General features: G+C 43.2%; 1 protein-coding gene across 1 annotated transcript in view; it reads left to right on the top strand.

The window, feature by feature from the left end:
• LOC135515718 (ankyrin repeat and sterile alpha motif domain-containing protein 1B-like) overlaps window positions 1-12,962 on the top strand; it is a 358,368-nt gene that overhangs the window by 274,774 nt on the left and 70,632 nt on the right. The gene's annotated exons all lie outside the window — the stretch shown is intronic.

The following is a 12,962-nucleotide window of genomic DNA, read 5'->3' as shown; positions in this document are numbered from 1 at the left end:
GCCCCATTCTCCTTGTGGAGTCCTCTGTATTAAGCCTTTTACTATTTTACCATGCTACCTCTAACCCCCAACTCTGTTTATCAGAGGAGAGAGTGCATGCAGAACTCTGCAAAAACATCCTCCTTATACAACTTAAAGCACCAATAATGCATGCAGAGCAGAATTAGGCCGATACAAGCTAATTATCAAAATCCAGTAAAGAGCCATTAAATTCTACAACCACCTAAAAGGAAGCGATTCCCAAACTTTCCATTTCAAAGCCATCACCTATAGAGAGATTAACCTAGAGAGCCCCAGGACAGCGACACAATTAGACCCAACCAAACCAATGAGAAAACAAAACGATAATTAAAAAAACAGAGTACATTAGAATACTATTTGGCCCTAAACAGAGCGTAACAGTGGCAGAATACCTGACAACTGAAACAAAATGAAGGAAAGCTTTGACTATGTAGAGACTCAGTGAGCATAGCCTTGCTATTGAGAAAGGCCACCATAGGCAGACCTGGCTCTCAAGAGAAGACAAATTATGTGGAAACTAAGCTGCACTTCCTAACCTGCCAAATGTATGACCATATTAGAGACACATACAGTACACTTTTTTCCACATTTGTTTTGTTACAGCCTCATTCTAAAATGGATTAAATAAATAAAACATCTTCTTCAATCTACACACAATACCCCTTAACAATAGTGAAAACAGGTTTTTAGAATTATTTTGCAAATGTATTAAACATTTAAAACAAGTTCGTGAGGAGGGGCGCCATGTGCGACTAACGTGTTTTCCGTTTGCTCCCGTGGTGTTCTTAAAGTTTATGTCAATTTTGCAGCAGAACCGTATTTATTTTGAAATATTAATTTGGTGATCCCTTTCCGTAAAAACCAAGACTACTTTGCTTCCGAATATCAGCATGTCGACCAAACATAAGGCCAAAAGCATGACTGAGAAAACCCGGCCTACAAGACCCTCTCTCATCACTGCCCTCTCCTGAGTCTGAGGACCGGGGACGCACACTTTACCCGGGGGTGCGGCTTGGCCTGGCGGCGCTGAAATGAACATTCTCGAGGCCATCAAACTACTACGCTCTGAGATAGTTGAAATGAAAATGATGGTTGCTACGATTGAGGCCAGAATACAGGAGGTTTCTGATACTTTAAAAGCAGATTTAACCATCCTGCGGAACGAGACTGTGCCAGCAATCACATCACTCAAAACAACAACTGCGTCACACACTACAACGATTGCAGCACTGGAGACCTCCGCTACTAATGTCTCCGACTTAACTACATCCCTGGAGGCTGAAGTTAAACGCCTAGCTGCGGATTTGAAAAAGGTGAAGGAGAGCTGTGTGAGTTTAGAGGGATTCTCTCGCCACACTAATCTGAGACTGGTATCTGTCCCAGAGTCAGCGAAATGCATCACGCCACGGATTTCGTTTCAGGGCTGCTGAAGGATGTTCTTGCCTTGGATGAAAAGCCCCTGATTGATCGAGCCCACCGGTCGCTGCGCCCAAAGCCCCGGGATGGGGAGAGGCCCCGTGACATTCTTCGAGTGCACTTTTTTCATGAGAAGATGAAGATCCTCCGACGAGCCCGCAATACCAATTTGAGCTTTCAAGGACAGAGCTTCTCCATCTACCAGGACTACTCCCCCACTGTTTCCAGGCAGTGCACAGCTTTCAGACAGGCCAAATGAGTACTTCGGGACTATCCAAGTGTGAAGTATGGACTGCGATTCCCGGCCCGTTTATGGCTATCTCATGAGGGTAAAGACTACACATTTGAATCTCTGGATGAGGTTATGGCTCACATTCAACGTCACATCAAGAAGTCTTGAACATGCTCACAGTTCAGCAACTGTTGCTTGCGAACTGTGGATAGTAAGTAACCCACCTGTGGTACAATTATGTTTATATATAACAGGCTAGTCTTGTATAGTTGGCGAAACCATTCCGGCTTATTTGATGTGATCTAACGTTTTGATCATCTAGTGTGCGTGCCTTACAACCATTCAGTCATTTTAATTTAATTGTATTAAGGTTTTACTTAACTCCTGTGTTTCTCGGCTGTCCCGCTCACCTATTTAGTTTGTTTACACATTGTCTCAGTGACTCAAAATATTTTTGGTTATTTGTTTACTGCATCCGTTTGCATTGACCCAGTAAACAGTAAATGTCTCCCGAGGCTACACGGTTTTTGGGGTCTCACTTCAATTTTAAAGGTTTTGAGCGTCATTTATGCCCAGCAAACGTTCAACGTTGCGCACACATAGTTTTTTGGAATTGTTTGTAAGCTGTCTCAGTCAACTAGACTACTATTATAATTACTATTATTTTTGATTGTCTTACTATTATTTTTGATTGTCTTACTACAATTTCCTTACTTAAAATTAGATTTTTGGCTGAGAGTCTTAATACATTCTACTTATTTTCTCTCTCAATGCCTGTTATAAGACTGGGAATATAATTATATACATCTACAAGTGGTGCTTTTGTCATTCCGTTTGCACAAGGGATTCGCCTTTTTTTATTTGAAAGAAAATACATAAAAATTGTTCTTTTTGCTGCTTGATCTACTAACAAAACGTGACTTCAAAGAGCGGGACTGTGGGTTGAGGTTTGAAACCGCACTCTCACAGATATACTGTGCGAAGAGAACATGTTCTATTTAGGCTTATACCTCATTTGGGGAGGTATTGTCTGGGATGGGGGGGGGGGCAGGTTGAATTGTTCAGTTCTAATGTTGTCATTCTGTCTTTTTAGTTTTTTTTCTGTACTTTTTCCAAACATCTACCACCGTACATTATTACTCTGAGGCAAGTTATTCTGGGGGTTTTGGGCGCTCCTTGCTTTTCCATTCTATGCTCTAATGACAAGGTTGAATAACGGGAATGCCCAGAGGGGCCGAAATAATGCGATCAAGTACATTTCATGGAACACCAAAGGGGTTAATAACCCGGTGAAGCGTAAGAGGGTGTTGACACACTTAAAGGGTTTGAATGCAAATACTGCATTTCTACAAGAGACTCACTTGAGGACTGGTGAGCATTTTAGGATGCGTAAGGACTGGGTTGGTCAAGTGTTCCACTCAAACTTTCATAGTAAATCAAGAGGTGCTGCTATTCTGGTTGATAAAGCTACTCTCTTTGTAGCTTCTGAGGTTATTGCTGATCCTAAGGGACAATACATCATAGTAACCGGTGAACTGTTTTCTACCCCTCTTGTTTTGGCTAGTGTTTATGCTCCCAATTGGGATGACAATTGAATTTCTTCCTTTCTGTCTGCTATTCCCAATTTAGATTCTCATTTGTTGATTTTAGGGGGGGATTTCAACTGTAAAATGTCCCCAGTTCTTGACAAGTCCTCACAAACAAATACAGGCCCATCTAAATGTGCCCTACTTATCCAATCCTTTCTTCAGAAATATGGTATGTTTGAGGCCTGGCGTTTCCTACATCCTACAGATAGACAGTATTCCTTTCATTCTCATGTTCATCAAACATACTCCCGGATTGATTACTTCTTTTTGGACAAAAACCTTCTGCCTAACCTTCGGCAGTGTACTTACGAGAGTATTGTTATTTCTGACCATTCACCATTAGTGCTTGAACTAGAGTTTCCCCAATGACCTCCTATGTGTTATCAATGGCGTCTCAACCCCATTTTACTCTCAGATCAGGAGTTTGTCAATCTCATTTCTTCTGAAATCACCTTATTCCTAGAAACTAATTCAACACCAGGTATGTCCTGCTCTACCATATGGGAGTCTCTCAAAGCATACCTACTTTGCCAAATTATTTCTTATACAGCCAACCAAAACAGAGTTCGCTCTCAGCGACTTCGGGACCTGAGTGAGACCATAGCCACATTGGATGAGAAGTATGCTACGGATCTTTCCTCTGATCTGCATAAAGAGGCCAACTACTCCTATCTGAATTTAATGAGCTTTCTACCAGGCAAGCTGAACAGTTACTCTTGCGAGCTCGATACAAAGTCTATGAACAAGGCGACAAGGCCAGTAAACTCCTTGCGCATCAGATCCATAAATCTGAGGCCTCACGTTTAATCCCACAAATAAGGACCCCATCTGGTGCCACCACAGTTATACATAAAGAGATCAATGATCAATTTAAACAATTTTTCTCTGCGCTATGCACCTCTGAATACCCTCAAGACCCTTTGCTGATTGACTCCTTCTTTAATGGCTTGAATATGCCTTCAATTGATACAGACTCCCATGACTGTCTAGAAGAAGAATTTACGCTTGAGGAGATTGCAACAGCAGTGTCCGCAATGAAAAGTGGTAAATCACCAGGTCCGGACGGTTTTCCAACCGAATTTTACAGGACGTTTTCTGGTCTGCTTTGCCCATTCTTGTCTTGACTATTTGCAGAGTGCCTTAATACTTCAAAGCTACCGCCTAGTCTTTATCAGGCTTCAATTGCATTACTATTAAAGAAAAATAAAGACCCACTGGAATGTGGATCCTATCGCCCAATCTCGCTTTTAAACTGTGATTACAAAATCCTAGCAAAGCTTTTAGCCATCCGTATGGAAGGCTCGCTGCACCAAGTAATACACTCTGACCAGACTGGCTTTGTGAGAAATAGGCATTTATTTTTCAATATTAGGCGCCTTATGAATATACTGTACTCCCCAGCGTCGGGGGACCCGGAGGTGGTGGTCTCACTTGATGCCGAAAAAGCGTTTGACCGCATTGAGTGGGATTACCTAACAGCTGCCCTTTATAGATTTGGCTTTGGCCCCAAATTCATTGCATGGATAAAGAGTCTTTATTTTTACCCCATGGCTTCGGTACGGACTAATAACTTGTCCTCTGACTATTTTCCCTTGCACCGCGGATCCAGACAGGGTTGTCCACTCTCCCCCTTGTTGTTTGCTTTGGCAATCGAGCCTCTCGCCATTGCACTACGCTCTAATGATGCCATTCAAGGTATAATCAGGGCGGGCTGGGAGCAGAAAGTCTCGCTATATGCTGACGACCTCCTTTTGTTTATCTCCAACCCTGATACCTCATTGCCACGTACCCTATCTGTTCTTAAAAAGTTTGGATCAATCTCAGGGTACAAGCTGAATCTAGGCAAGAGTGAGCTTTTTCCTGTAAACAAGGCTGCTTTAAACTGCTCTTTTACAAGTTCTCAGTTTAGGATTGTCCGGGATCAGACCGTTTGAAACAATCTTTTACTTTTTGGAATTCCCTACCCCTTTCTCTTATCGGAAGGATTAATGTCATTAAAATGAATGTCTTATCCAAATTTTTATATTTATTTCAATGTTTACCCATTTTTATTACAAAATCTTTTTTTATTTCACTGGATCAAACATTCATGCATTTTATTTGGGATGGCAAGGTACCACGGATTGGTAGAAAACATTTACAGAAGCCTAGGTCATTGGGGGGTTTAGCTCTACCAAATTTTCAGACATACTACTGGGCTGCAAATTTCAGAGCCCTTCTGTACTGGCTGCAGACTGATCCTACTGGCCCTAGACCACTCTGGGTCCAGACGGAGTCTGAATCGTGTAAACCTGCAGCACTTTCCTCTGTGTTGTGCTTGTCTCTCCCAGTGTCCCTAGGCAAAAGGTGTGTCAACCCGATTGTAAAGCATTCTCTTAAAATTTGGAATCAGTTCCGTTTAGCCTTTAGCCTCCGAGGCTTTTCTCTATCAGGCCCAATCAATCAGAACATTTTATTTCCTCCATCTTTGAATGATGGGGCTTTTGGCATTTGGCACTCACTAGGCCTCTCCTCGCTAGCCCAATTATTCTTTGATGATACATTTGCCTCTTTTTCTCAGCTGCAGGAAAAGTTCAATCTCCCCAATCCCACTTTTTCCAGACTAGAAACTTTGTCAGAGCTAACACACCTGGATTTCCCAATAGGCCTGCGAATACAGCTATAGAGAGCATCTTGGAGTTGAACAAGCTTCCTAGGGGCGCAATTTTAGATGTATATGCAATCATTCATGACTTACAGAACCCTTCTTTGGTGCCTTTAAAGACTCGATGGGAAAAGGATTTGGGGGAGAAACTTGGGGAAGACGCCTGGGAATCTGTGCTGCACAGGGTGCACTTGTCCTCTTTTAGCACTAGACACAGCCTCAATCAATTCAAGGTGGTTCACCGTATCCACTGGTCGGGGGCCAAACTTGGAAGAATATTCTCTGATTTTGATCCTACCTGTGTAAGATGTAAAGTGGAACCATCCACACTGTTGCATATGTTTTGGGGCTGTCATAAACTGTCAGGTTTCTGGGAATTCAAATGTAAATGTTTCTCTGATATATATGACACTGTTATAGATCCGTCTCCCCTTACAGCCCTTATTGGAGTACTGCCCATGGGTACCCCCCTGTCAAGAATCCAGTCGGACACTGTTGCGTATACAACTCTTTTAGCTAGATGGCTAATACTACAGAACTGGAAGATGGCAGCTACCCCATCTTATAAATATTGGGTGAGAGATGTGTTGTGCTCTCTGAAACTAGAAAAAATTCAATTCACGTGGGAACCCCAAACTGTTTAATGAGGCTTGGGCTCCATTTCGGTCTTACTTTAAACAGTCCATCCTCTGATAGCATTCCAATTACAACTAAAATAAGTCTGTATTTGACCCCCCTGCCTCTCTCTGTGTTTTTGCTGGGGGGGCATTAAGGTCCATGTGCTTATTGATTGTGACCCGCGGATTATTTTTACATTTTGTTCACGCCTACATGAATAATCATTCTATTTTTTATTTTAAAGCATTGTAAACGTTATATTTGGTCCAGTGGATGGTCGGTCTGTGGCCATGACTGTCTGTGAGTGGTTGCATTTCTCCACCCTTATTCCTTGACTGTTTACAGGAACAATGGTGAGGTGTTTGCTCTGTCCCTGTACTATAGATTGCCCTTTAACCTTTGTAGCCTTCTGCCTGGTCTGTTTAACTTGTCTAAAGTATGGTATCTTTAAAGCTATTTTTTTATTTGTACTTTTATTTGTATTTTTTTCTAGTTGAGTATATTATTTATATTGCTTTGTGTTGTCTTGTCTGTGTGTGTAAAACTTAATAAACAGAGTTTAAAAAAAACATTTAAAACAAAAATAAACTCCCTTTTTCAGGATCCTGTCTTTCAAAGATAATTCGTAAAAATCCAAATAACTTTACAGATCTTGATTGTAAAGGGTTTAAACACTGTTTCCCATGCTTGTTCAATGAAATATAAACAACTAATGAACATGCACCTGTGGAAAGGTCATTAAGACACTAACAGCTTAAAGACGGTAGGCAATTAAGGTCACAGTTATGAAAACTTAGGACACTAACGAGGCATGAAGACTGCAGATGTGGCCAGGGCAATACATTGCAATGTCTGTACTGTGAGACGCCTAAGACAGTGCTACAGGGAGACAGGACGGACAGCTGATAGTCCTCGCAGTGGCAGACCACTTGTAACCACATCTGCACAGGATCGGTACATCCGAACATCACAACTGTGGGACAGGTACAGGATGGCAACAGCAACTGCCCGAGTTACACCAGGAACGCACAATCCATCCATCAGTGCTCAGACTTTCCACAATAGGCAGAGAGAGGCTAGACTGAGAGCTCGTAGGCCTGTTGTAAGGCAGGTCCTCACCAGACATCACCGGCAACAACGTTGCCTATGGACACAAACCCACCGTTACTGGACCAGACAGGACTGGCAAAAAGTGCTCTTCACTGACGAGTCACGGTTTTGTCTCACCAGGGTTGATGGTCGGGTTTGCGTTTATCGTCATAGGAATAGCGTTACACTGAGGCCTGTACTCTGGAGCGGGATTGATTTGGAGGGGGAGGGTCCGTCATGGTCTGGGGTGGTGTGTCACAGCATCATCGGACTGAGCTTGTTGTCATTGCAGGGAATCTCAACGCTGTGCGTTACAGGGAAGACATCCTCCTCCCTCATGTGGTACCCTTCCTGCAGGCTCATCCTGACATGACCCTCCAGCATGACAATGCCACCAGCCATACTGCTTGTTCTGTGCGTGATTTCCTGCAAGACAGGAATGTCAGCTCTCTGCCATGGCCAGCGAGAGCCCGAATCTCAATCCCATTGAGAAGGTCTGGAACCTGTTGGATCAGAGGGTGAGGACTAGGGCCATTCCCCCCAGAAATGTCTGGGAACTTGCAGGTGCCTTGGTGGAAGAGTGGGGTAATATCTCATAGCAAGAACTGTCAAATCTGGTGCAGTCCATGGGTAGGACATGCACTGCAGTAATTAATGCAGCTGGTGGCCACATCAGATACTGACTGTTACTTTTGATTTTGACCCCCCTTTGTTCAGGGACACATTATTAAATTCTTGTTAGTCACGTCTGTGGAACTTGTTCAGTTTATGTCTCAGTTGTTATGTTCATACAAATATTTACACATTTTAAGTTTGCTGAAAATAAACACAGTTGACAGTGAGAGGACGTTTCTTTTTTTGCTGAGTTTACCTTATTTACATATTCAGTATTCAGTATTCAGACCCTTTCCTATGAGACCCGAAATTGAGCTCAGGTACATCCTGTTTCCATTGATCATTCTTGTGATGTTTCTACAACTTGATTGGAGTCCACCTAAATTCAATTGATTGGACATGATTTGGAAAGGCACACACCTGTTAACAGTGCATGTCAGAGCAAAAACCAAGCCGTGAGGTCGAAGGAATTGTCCATTGAGCTCCGAGACAGGTTTGTGTCGATGCACAGGTCTGGGGAAGGGTACCAAAACATTTCTGCAGCATTGAAGTTCCTCAAGAACACAGTGGCCTCCATCATTCTTAAATGGAAGAAGTTTGGAACCACCAAGACTCTTCCTAGAGCTGGCTGCCCGGCCAATCTGAGCAATCGGGAGAGAAGAACCTTGGTCAGGAAGGTGACCAAGAACCCAATGGTCACTCTGACAGAGGTCCAGAGTTCCTCTGTGGAGATGCCCAACCTTCCAGGAGGACAACCATCTCTGCAGGACTCCGCCAATCAGGCCTTAATGGTAGAGTGACCAAATGGAAGCCACTCCTCAGTAAAAGGCACCTGACAGCCCACTTGGAGTTTACCAAAGGCACTTCAAGGACTCTCAGACCATGAGAAACAAGATTCTCTGGTCTGATGAAACCATGATTGAACTCTTTGGCCAGAATGCAAGCGTCATGTTTGGAGGAAACCTGGCACCATCCTTATGGTGAAGCATGGTGGTGGCAGCATCATGCTATGGGGATGTTTTTCAGCATGCAGGAGTGGCTTTGAGGACAAGTCTCAGAATGTCCTTGAGTGGCCCAGCCAGAGCCCGGACTTGAACCCTATCGAACATCTCTGGAGAGACTTGAAAATAGCTGTGCAGCGACGCTCCCCATCCAACCTGATAGAGCTTGAGAGGATCTGCAGAGAAGAATGGGAGAAAATCCCCCAATGCAGGTTTGCCAAGCTTCTAGTGTCATACCCAAGAAGACTCGAGGCTGTAATCGTGCTTCAAGAAAGTACTGGGTAAAGGGTCTGAATCCTTATGTAAATGTGATATTTCCATTTTTACTTTTTATAAATTTGCAAAAATATCTAAACCTGTTTTCACTTTGTCATTATGGAGGATTGTGTGTAGATTGATGATGGGGAAAAAACAATTCAATCCATTTTAGAACACGGCTGTAACGTAACAAAATGTGGATAAATTGAAGGGGTCTGAATACTTTCTGAATGCACTCTATTTCCCTCAGATTACACAGACCCACAAGGAATTTGAAACCAAATACAATTTTGATAAACTCCCATATATATTTGGTGAAATAGCAGTGTGACATCACAGCAGCAAGATTTATGACCTGTTGCCACAAGAAAAGGGCAACCAGTGAAGAACAAACACCTTTGTAAACACAACCAATATTTGTTTATATATTCTCCCTTTTGTACTTTAACTATTTGCACATCGTTACAACACTGTACATAGCCATAATGTGACATTTGAAATGTCTCCATTCCTCTGAAACTTTTGTGAGTGTAATGTTTACTGTCCGTTTTTTATTATTTATTTCTCTTTTGTTTATTATCTATTTAACTTGCTTTGGCAAAATTAACATATGTTTTCCATGGAGAGCGGGAGAGCGAGAGTGAGTTAAACGGAGAACGAGAGACCGATGGAGACAGACTGAGTGATTTTTACTAGCTAGTCATTGAGCTCCTGTTGGTCTTGATAATGGATTTCAGTACCATTACTCCATTACTCTATCACTTTGACTGTGGCATGTAAACCCTGGGCTGCATGAATTTTAATTTCTGCCTTTTAAGGGAAGCTTGACCCGAAGCATTGTGTGAAAGCACTACTATGGTCTTGATAATAGACCTATCAACAGTTCAATTGAATTCACACAGTGAAGTGGACAAGATTTTTGCTGTTAATGAAAAGCACTTAGGTAAAGTGTGTCATTATTTGTTATATTCAATTAACACATAGAGATATTGCAATATTTCATGGTATGTGGAACAAGAACATCAAAATAATCTGGGAGCATGAGCAGCAGTGTGTGGTGTTAAATAGGTATCACAGCATTGAATTGTACAGTTTAGCGAAGTTATAGAAATTTAATGTTATAGAAAATGTATATAGAACAAACATCTTTAAAGACTTTCTCTTCCAGAAGTTATGTTTATTCTATACATGGCATTACTATACCCTTAGCCCTAACAGCTTCCTTTCCTTGTCTCATTTCCTAGATAGGACCAGATAGGTCTTCAACATATTGCTATAATTTGTCAAGCCCTTTACAATCAGTGGTCGTGAAGGGAAGGATATGAGAAAAGAAAGCCATTTATAACCATTGAGATGCAGCCGATGACGGTGTAGGTCATGGTAGAAGTTGAACCTATCCCAATCCTAACCTTGACTGTCATGAAGTGAAAATAATATCATCCCTGGTTAGGGGTTGTTAGGGGAAACCTCTACCTACCCTGCTAATGTCATCATTAGCTCAGGGGTCAAAGTTGAATATGTCAGGTAACCCCAGAGCAGAGATGAAGTGATTACATAGGGTGCATGTACACAGGCAGCCCAATTCAGTCTTTCTTACACTAATTGGTCTTTTGAACAATCGGATGAGCTCTGAAATGGACTTTGATTGGTCAAAAGACCAATTAGTGACAAAAATATCAGAATTTGGCTGCCTGTCTAAATGCAGCCATAGTGTGTGTGTGTGTGTGTGTGTGTGTGTGTGTGTGTGTGTGTGTGTGTGTGTGTGTGTGTGTGTGTGTGTGTGTGTGTGTGTGTGTGAGAGAGAGAGAGAGGGGGAGGGAAAGAGCAAGAGAGAGATTCTATGAATATAAAATAAGGGCAGATGGAACAAGACAAACACCCTCAGCCTCTCTATCTCCCCCTGTCAGAGACCAGCGGCGAGCGATTAGTCATGTCTTTGAAGCCCCAGCCATCCGTCCCCGGCTCTGGGTGCCATTACTCTGGTCTGACGGTGTAGGGCGGTGACTGTAACAGATGCTGGGTGTTCTGGGCTCTCTTAATCAGCCTGAGTGGTCTATCGAACAAGGGCACTGGAGGAGACTGTGTGTGTCTCAAATGGACCTCTATTCCCATGTAGTGCAACACTTTGGCTAGTAAATTCAATGCAACTGTATTTATGCCCTAAGATATTGCAACTTACGTCCTCTAATATAATACAATAGCATCACGTTACCCTAATGTACCGCCCTATACAGTACATAAATACAACATAAGCCCATGGCTCTTGGTCGGTAGAGATCAGCAGGTTAGAGGTTCACGTTGAGGATGACATGAAAAAGATTGCTGTGAAATCTGCCGTTCCATTCCTCCTTCATCCCTGTCTTCAGTGCTCCAGATCGATAGCTATCTGTGTTATTGTCTAGCCAGGCCAAGAGAGAGGGAGATTAAGAGAGGGGATGAATGAGATGTGGAGGAGTGACAAGTTCAGTCCCCCTACCAGGTGTGATCTGTGTCTGGGCTTTAGTACAGCCTGAGGCTGGGGCTCCAGAGAGAGAGAGACAACCCCCAGCACCTCACCTCTCTGGTGCCTTCTCTCTCTCTCTCTCTCTCTCTCTCTCTCTCAAACTCTCTCTTTCTATCTCTCTCTCCCTCTCTCCTCTGTCCTTTATTCACTCTTTTGTCTGTCGCTGTCTGTCTGTCTGTCGCTGTCTGTCTGTCGCTGTCTGTCTGTCTGTCGCTGTCTGTCTGTCGCTGTCTGTCTGTCTGTCTGTCTGTCAGTCTGTCTGTCTGTCTGTCGCTGTCTGTCTGTCTGTCGCTGTCTGTCTGTCGCTGTCTGTCTGTCTGTCGCTGTCTGTCTGTCTGTCTGTCTGTCTGTCTGTCTGTCTGTCTGTCTGTCTGTCTGTCTGTCTGTCTGTCTGTCGCTGTCTGTCTGTCTGTCTGTCTGTCGCTGTCTGTCTGTCGCTGTCTGTCTGTCCTGTTCGTCTGTCTGTCGCTTTCTGTCGCTCTCGGTCTCTCTTTCGGTCTCTCTTTCGGTCTCTCTCTCGGTCTCTCGCTCGGTCTCTCGCTCGCTCTCTCGGTCTCTCGCTCGGTCTCTCGCTCGCTCTCTCGGTCTCTCGCTCGGTCTCTCGCTCGGTCTCTCACTCGGTCTCTCACTCGGTCTCTCACTCGGTCTCTCACTCAGTCTCTCACTCAGTCTCTCACTCAGTCTCTCACTCAGTCTCTCACTGTCAATTAAATGTCAATTTAAGGGGCTTTATTGGCATGGGAAACATGTTTACATATGAAATAGATAATAAACAAAAGTGAAAAACAAAAAAAATGTCATTAATATTTATATACAGTGTTAATGTACAAAAGGGAAAATAAATATAGGTTGCGTGCAGGGTAGGGGGGGCCTTACACAAAAAATGACAGTGTAAATAACTAAGAAACTAGTTAGATTATTGGTGGCCATTTATGCAAGATACCCCTCACAACAAGGCATTGGGATGGGTGGAGTA

The sequence above is a fragment of the Oncorhynchus masou genome, chromosome 27 (assembly GCF_036934945.1).
Source record: "Oncorhynchus masou masou isolate Uvic2021 chromosome 27, UVic_Omas_1.1, whole genome shotgun sequence".
NCBI classification, from domain to species: Eukaryota; Metazoa; Chordata; class Actinopteri; order Salmoniformes; family Salmonidae; genus Oncorhynchus; species Oncorhynchus masou.
The sequence above is the reverse complement of the archived record's forward strand: the minus strand, read 5'-3'. Positions and strand labels throughout refer to the sequence as shown.